At 46.9% G+C, this 8,119-nt stretch overlaps 1 long non-coding RNA gene across 1 annotated transcript; it reads left to right on the top strand.

Annotated features, from left to right (window-relative positions):
* The first annotated feature begins 1,565 nt into the window (after positions 1-1,565).
* LOC112391440 (uncharacterized) lies at positions 1,566-6,020 on the top strand. The gene is made up of 3 exons (XR_003001490.1): positions 1,566-4,514; positions 4,917-5,022; positions 5,384-6,020. It is a non-coding gene; the product is annotated as an uncharacterized LOC112391440 (long non-coding RNA).
* The last annotated feature ends 2,099 nt before the right edge of the window (positions 6,021-8,119 follow it).

The following is an 8,119-nucleotide window of genomic DNA, read 5'->3' as shown; positions in this document are numbered from 1 at the left end:
CACTCTTATTCTAGATAGTTGTGTTTTACAACATTTTTAAGCTTTAATTTTTTTTAAAAAAGAGACATATTCATTGTAAAAAAAATGCAAATAACTCATAAAGGTACAAAGAACAAGGTAATAACCACCTGAAATCCTACCATTTGAAGAAAACCACCATTAATGTTTTGGCGAATATCCTTCTGAGCGTTTCTGATGGAAATGTGTGTGTGTGTGTGATGTTACATAAAAGGAATCAGGCTCTGCTAGCTTATCACCTGCATTTTTACTCAATGGTCTGTTATGAATACGTTGAGATAGTTTTCCAAATCTACAAAACTCCTCTGATTTCCTTTCCTTTGGCCTGGGGTTGCTTCAAAGTTAGAAGATGAGAGGAAGGGAAGGGAAGAGAGAGAACTAATAGTGGTAAAGGGCTTAGCGTGCGCTCTGATTTCCTCAGCCACCCCGGGAGGGAGGTGCTGCTGCCCATTGCACAGATGGGGAAATTAAGGTCACAACAACAGAGGGCAATGGAGTCAGCATTCAGTAAGGTCTGTGCTTACTCCACTTCATTTGCTCCACCTACTCCCCTGTTACCCGTCTCCCGCTGGGCTTCCCCAGTCCTCTGCGGATGCAAAGAATGGCAGAGATCTGAAGACCTAGACGTGAGGTCCAGGCCCCACCACAATCTTGGTGAATCATGGTGAGAATATAAAAAATCTGCCCCACTGAGGTAGGTATCTGCTTTCCCTTCTCCCTCCTTAGGAAAGAGGGGGCAGCGGTGTCTTCCTGAAGGCACTCGGAGGGGGGCGGATCTGGAAACATCTTAGGAAGGTGAAGGGACATGCCTCGGGGGGTGGGGAGTGGAAGCAGCCAGGTCCTGAGAGAGGGTTCCGATTTCTCCCAGACTTGGAGAGGGGAAGGGAGGGTCAGGGAACATGGAGAGGCAGAGGTATGGTAGTTAGTAGATGCAAAGTCTGTGGCCAGTGGGGCGGAGAGCTGTGAGGGCCTCTCTGAACTTCAGGAGTGCCCAAAAGCCTGTGAGGACTGCGGTCAGCTGTGGCTTCCTGTAGCCCCCGGGAGCAATGGTAAAGGAGGAAGCCACCAGGGCCCAAGAGCCTCCTGGCCTCCTTCCCACCCCCGCCATTGTTTAGCACCACATAAGCCCGGTTTCTTGTAGGATCGCAGGATTAAGAGAGGGAACACCCTAATAATTTGGAGGCTAAATTATTTTATTGAAGTATAGTTGACTTACAATGTTGTATAGATTCAGGTGTACAGAAAAGTGATTCAGTTATATATATATATTTTTTCAGATTATTTTCCATTATAGGTTATTACAGGATATCGAATATTGTTCCCTGTGCTATACAGTAAATCCTTGTTGCTTATCTATTTTATGGACGGTAGTTTGTATCTGTTACTCGCATACTCCTAATTTGTCCGTCCCCTGCCCCTCCTCTCCCCTTTGGTAACCCTAAGTTTGTTTTTTATATCTGTGAGTCTGTTTTGTAAATAGATTCATTTCATTTGCATTATTTTCAGATTCTACATATAAGTGATACATTATAATATTTGTCTTTCTCTGTCTGACTTCACTTAGTATGACAATCTCTAGGTCCATCCATGTTGCTGCAAATGGCAGTATTTCATTCTTTTTTATGGCTGAGTGTGTGTGTGTGTGTGTATCCCACATCTTCGTATATATATGCCACTTCTGTTGATAGGCATATTTGGGTTGCTTCCATGTCTTGGCTATTGTAAACAGTGCTGCATGACACTGGGGTGCATGTATCTTTTTGAATTAGAGTTTTCATCTTTTCCAGATATATGCCCAGGAGTGGGACTGATATTCTTAGTGTTTCAAGGAACCTCCATACTGTTCTCCATAGTGGCTGCACCAATTTACATTCCCACCAACAGCGTAGGAGGCTAAATTTTATTTTGGAGAAATAGAGGAATGTGACGTTCCTTGAATTTGACGTTGTGGCCTAAACTTCAGGGCTGACGGTATGGGAATGTACCCTGTGCAGTCACCCAGAGCCTCACACTCAGAAGAGCCTTGCACTTGGTTTAATGCTCTGCCGTCGCCATCTTGAAACAATTTCTGAACAAGGAGCCCCACGTTGTCATTTTATAGTCATGTATGAATTAGTAGCCAGTCTTGCAAAAATACATGCCCGCTGCCTCCCCACTTAGCAGAAGTTTCCAAATCTTACAACTTGAGCAGAAATCCTCACTGAAGGCTGGAGCAATTAAAGAGGACACTAGGGCTTCCCTGGTGGCGCAGTGGTTGGAAGTCCGCCTGCCGATGCAGGGGACACGGGTTCGTGCCCCGGTCCGGGAAGATCCCACATGCCGCGGAGCGGCTGGGCCCGTAAGCCATGGCCGCAGAGCCTGCGCGTCCGGAGCCTGTGCTCCACAGCGGGAGAGGCCACAGCAGTGAGAGGCCCGCGTACCGCAAAAAAATAAAAACAGGACACTAACCACAGGTCAGCCCCGCTGTACACTGCATGCACCGTACCCACCTCGTGTTTGTTTGCGCCGTTATATTTCTATAAGCAATGCTCGTTCACCAAATGGTCGCTACACACGTCTAAAACAGAGCTAAATATAAACTTAATATGTATTATTATAAAACTAAATGTGAAAACCATGGTGGTGCATAGAAAGGAAGCTGAGATGAAAGTGAAGCTGGCGAGGGGTGGGGGCACTTTTGGGTTATTTCAGTGGAGCGGGGTTGAAAGTGCCAGGGAGGCCTGAATTGTAACACGTGTGTCCCAAGCGTCCCGGCTTGCTCCCAGTGTAAGCGCTCACCTAGTGCTGACAGTTTGGAGCATTTCTCCCTGCAGAGTTCCCTCTTGTTCCTTGGTCTTTGATTTCCACAGATCTTCAGAAGTTACACATCAATGTGGAGTCTTTGTATACATTTGGAACTGAATAATCCGCTGTTGAAGTCGTCAGATCCTGATGTTTACGATGTCTCTGCAATTGGTTCCCTGGCTCTTGGGGGCGTACATGACTTTTTTATGGGGTGAGGACACTTTTCCCCCAAGGTTCTGGAATTCATGCTGCTCCCGCCTAAGGCTTCCAGAAGCCCCTGCAGTTACCTGAGCGTATGTAGGTGCTGGACCGAAATGCCCCCAGGGGTGAGGGGTTTGGGGCGATGGGTGTGACCAGGAGCTAGGGGACCGGGCGCAGTGTCCCTCTGACACAGACTCCTCTACCTACGTCTCCCCTGACTCACCCTCCCCCCCTACAGTCTGCTTGCCCTGTAATTAACACAGACACTGCTGCCTCTGTTTTCTTACAGGTAGCGTTAATCATTCACCAAGTATGTATTCAGGTACACACCAAAGTGCTCAGAGGTGGGAAATGTCGTTAGTGCCTCCAGGCTAGATTTTATTAAGTGCTTTCAGTGTTCTGGGCACTGCTCTAAGCATCTCTCATGGGCGGTTCTGTTTAACCCTCAAAACTACCTAATGAAGCAGGCACTCTTATTATCTCCTTTTAACATGAGAAAAATGAGACACCAAAGAAATTGATGGAAGCTAGCAAGTGTTGGAGCCAGAAATCGAAACCCAGCTGAGCCCACCAATTCGATCCCACACATGCTACCGGCCAAGCAGGTAGAAAGAGGAAGCTAATTATAACAAAACCCCCAGAGCAAGGGTGCGAGCTGACACCCACTGAGAAATTTGGGGTGTTTGGGCATGAGTGAGGTCAGAAGGCAGCAGCCTCTTTGGAGTGATGGTAACACCAAGCACGAGAGAAGCGCTGGCCCCCTTGGACTCCCAGGCAGTGACCTGATAAGGATGTGGCCCCCTGTGGAGACCAAGCCAGGCCAGGGACACAGGTGAGCAGTCAGTGAAGAGGAGCCATTCTCGGCACTGCCCATTGCAGGTTACTCTGATTGTCTTCTAGTCCAGTCTACCCAAGGGCTCTGGGGCAGCCTCTTCAGGAGAACGTGATATCACCTGAAAGAAAGAGCAGGTTCAGTGAAAAACCTGGTCCACCAGAAGCTTGAGGGAAACTGAGAGGAGAGCTTCGTTCTGCTTTGTGCCCCAATGATGGAGTGGAAGGCAGGTGGGAGGTCTTTGCTCCAGGTAATAGGAACAGCTGTCAGAGCTAAACAGAGGCGTGGTCCCATCCAGTGGAAGAGGGGGAGGATCAGGGTGAACCTCACGGAACTGCCATTGAGGTAGGTCAAAAACAGAAGAGTATTGACAATTTCACTTGTTAGTTCTAATTCAGCTCAGCCGCCAGCAGAGCGTCAGCTGTGGCTGAGAAGAGGGTATATTAACATAGTGGATAGGTAAGTGCAGGGAGCGGGGAGAAGCCAGCGTGGGGGAGGGCAGAGGTCAGATAAGGCCTGAGATATTCAAGAGAGCCCTTGAGCCCAGAGAAAGGAGCTTGCTGTGGCCGAAACATTTCCCCGCGCGGGAGCTGGAGGACAAGACCAGCGTCCTATGAATATCATCTGAATCCTGTTCTGAGCTGACCTGACCTGGGGATGAGCATTACGCGACACACAGGTAGAGGTGGCCAAGCTGGCCGTGTCAGTTGAGTGTCACCAGTCCCCATGGGCTGGGTGACCAGGGGAGGCTTCTTGGAGGAGGTGCACCTTGAGCTAATTTTTTTCAAGGACGGGTGGGAATTAAAAGAGTTGCAGAGAAAAGAAGAAGGTGAGAGCTGGAGAAATCTATTATACAATTCTACAGGTATTTTAAAACAGAGAAAGTCACAAAATGGTACGGATACAATGATTTTTTTTTGTTGTTAAAAACATGTATGAGTATATACATCTGCATGCAGACACTCATATCTATACATAGAATGATATATGGAAGTATGTTTATTAAAATGTTAACTATGTCGTCATTCCTGGGCATTACTTTCTTCTTTGTGCTGATCTGTATTTTCTAATTGTTCTGCAGTCAGCTGGTATTGCTTGGAAAACATGTTTTAGAGGGTAAAGAATATAGGCTGCCTGAAGTCCTGTCAGTGTGTAGACGCTCCGTGAGAGGAAGCTGCTACCTGAATGTGAGTTAGAATTCTTCGCAGGTGTTACTGAGGTAGTGAATGCCACAGGATTCCCACGGCTCCTAGGATACCTAACAGAACGGTTTATGAGTGCCCACTCCGTAGGTTTAATTCGATCTCCACAACTTGCTAGTCAGTAAAATGGAATAACGATAGTACCTACTTCTGAGGCTCTTTTTGAGCACTCGGAGAATGTTACTATTGGCTTCTCTGTCTCTGTCACTCTCCCTCTTTTATACACACGCACTCTGACTTGAACACTGCTCTCAACCATCCACATGAAGATAGTGTAGACTGATAGTGTAGATTTCTCAGACTTTAATAGGCACATAAACAACCTGGGGACCTTGTTAAAATGCAGGTTCTACCTCAGGAGGGCTGAGCTGGAGCCTGAGACTTAACAAGCTCCAGGTGATGTCCCGCTGCTGATCCGTGGACCACACTTTGCGAAGTGAAGGTGAGAATGAGTTCATGTCCTTTGAGGACATCCTGGAACAAAATGTACTTCAGCGTATTCAGGTATTACCTGTCACACGGATTCCCATCTCTCTTGGGCAAGTATTACGTCACCCTGTTCCTCAGGAAACAGAAACACCTACTTCTATGTGTAAGACTCTGTGCTGGATTCTGGGACATCAAGGTCTCTGTTGTAAGGCAGGGCCCCTGCCTTCAGGAGCTTATATTCAACACCTAAACATAAAAATCTAGGCAGCCAATAAAAGAACCTATTCTGGGTGCCAAAGGAGGGCTACAGACAGTGAATGAGAGTGAGACTCCGGGGTCTATTCTAAATTCTGTAGAGAATTTAAGTCCAAATACTTCCTTTGAAATGTTGAGGAGTAGCAAATGCTCCAGATGCAGGGCTTCATTAATAAGTCTTAACTTTTTTTAAAGGAGATGTTGGGGGTAGGAGTTTATTAATTAATTAATTTATTTTTGCTGTGTTGGGCCTTTGTCTCTGTGCGAGGGCTTTCTCTAGTTGTGGCAAGCGGGGGCCACTCTTCATCGCGGTGCGCGGGCCTCTCACTATCGCAGCCTCTCGTTGCGGAGCACAGGCTCCAGACGCATGGGCCTACTTGCCCCGCGGTATGTGGGATCCTCCCAGACCAGGGCTCAAACCCGTGTCCCCTGCATTAGCAGGCAGATTCTCAACCACTGCGCCACCAGGGAAGCCTTAAGCCTTAACTTTTAATGTGAAAGTCACGTCTCTGTGTATAAATATATGCTCCCGGGACTTCCCTGGTGGCACAGTGGTTAAGAGTCTGCATGCCCATGCAGGGGACACGGGTTCGAGCCCTCGTCCAGGAAGGTCCCACATGTCACGGAGCAACTAAGCCCGTGTGCCACAACTACTGAGCCTGCGCTCTAGAACCTGTGAGCCACAACTACTGAGCCCACGTGCCACAACTACTGAAGCCCATGCACCTGAAGCCCATTCTCTGCAACAAGAGAAGCCACTGCAATAAGAAGCCCGAGCACCACAATGAAGAATAGCCCCCGCTCGCCACAACTAGAGAGAGCCCGCGTGCAGCAACGAAGACCCAAAGCAGCCAAAAATAAAATATAAATAAATAAATGTATTTAAAAAAACAACAACAAAAAATAAATATATGCTCCTATGGGATTTGTGAAGTTGTGGCGTATTGTTTTTGTAGCAGCCACCCTTCCTCATTCCTCATTAGTGGGGTAAACAGGGGTGGAGATACAGAAGTCATCTGGAACATAAATACACAGGCTGGCAGCCACACCGCTCCATTGTATCCATTGTTTAAGGAACACGTTTGTCTCATTCAGCTGCATCTTGTGGGGCTTTCAGCTTCTGCTTTATTCCATTTGAAAATTATTTGCTATCAAAACAGTGATGTCAAATTGGTGTAGGTGGGGCTTAGGGCCATAAATAAACACAAAATAGTTCAATACAGAGGAAACGAGTTATTATTAAGTCTAGGAGTTGTCCGTTTGTGCAGGTCACCCCTCCCAAGCCCTGTGTTTTGGGCAGAGCAGTCTGCCAGGCTTGAGGGGGGGCACTGGCTTACCTTGGAGAAAGTGTCATTTTATTTTATTTTTATTATTATTATTATTTGCGGTACGTGGGCCTCTCACTGCTGTGGCCTCTCCCGCCGCGGAGCACAGGCTCTGGACGTGCAGGCTCATCGGCCACGGCCCACGGGCCCAGCTGCTCTGCAGCATGTGGGATCTTCCTGGACCGGAGCACGAACCTGTGTCCCCTGCATCGGCAGGCGGACTCTCAACCACTGTGCCACCAGGGAAGCCCCTATTTTTTATTATGTTTTAATTGAAGTATAGTTAATTTACAGTGTTATGTTAGTTTCTGGTGTACAGCAAAGTGGTTAAGTTATACGTATATACATATTCTTTTTCATGTTCTTTTCCATTATAGGTTGTTACAAGATATTGAATATAATTCCCTGTGCTATATGGTAGGACTTTGTTGTTTATCTATTTTTTATATTAGTTTGTATCTGCTAGTCCCAAACTCCTAATTCATACCTCCACCCTTTCCCCTTTGGTAGCCCTAAGTTTGTTTTCTGTCTGTGTGTCTGTTTCTGTTTTGTAAATAAGTTCATTAGTATTATTTTTTGGATTCCACATGTAAGTGATATCATATGGTATTTGTCTTTCTCTGTCTGACTTACTTCACTTAGTATGATCATCTCTAGGTCTGAGAAAGTGTCCATTTTGAATAGCACAATGTCTTAGAATACAGAAGCCCTGCTGAAACAGGACGTGGTCTGCCCACAGAAGCAGTGGGGAAGAAGAGAGAGGGGACCTAATGGGGCACATTGACAATGTGATCAAATGTTAGAATATTTTCTTGAGTGGTTATTTCCCTAGGAAGCAAGAGCTCTTTTTGGAGATCAGGAATTTCCATCAGGTGGCGACACTTTGGAATGGAAACTCCTGGAAAACAGGGCTCCCTGGGGAAGCTTGGAGTTGAGCAGAACTGAAGCTGGCAGGAACTGCCATGGGAAGCCATGGGGCCCAGAGAGACCCTCCAGACCTGGCCCACGGGGAGGAGGGGGGATGTAAACAAGATTGCCTAGCAATATCAGCTTTTTTTTATCAGGTGCTAATT

Source organism: Neophocaena asiaeorientalis, unplaced genomic scaffold (genome assembly GCF_003031525.2).
Source record: "Neophocaena asiaeorientalis asiaeorientalis breed wild unplaced genomic scaffold, Neophocaena_asiaeorientalis_V1.1 scaffold515, whole genome shotgun sequence".
In the NCBI taxonomy this organism is placed as follows: Eukaryota; Metazoa; Chordata; class Mammalia; order Artiodactyla; family Phocoenidae; genus Neophocaena; species Neophocaena asiaeorientalis.
The sequence above is the reverse complement of the archived record's forward strand: the minus strand, read 5'-3'. Positions and strand labels throughout refer to the sequence as shown.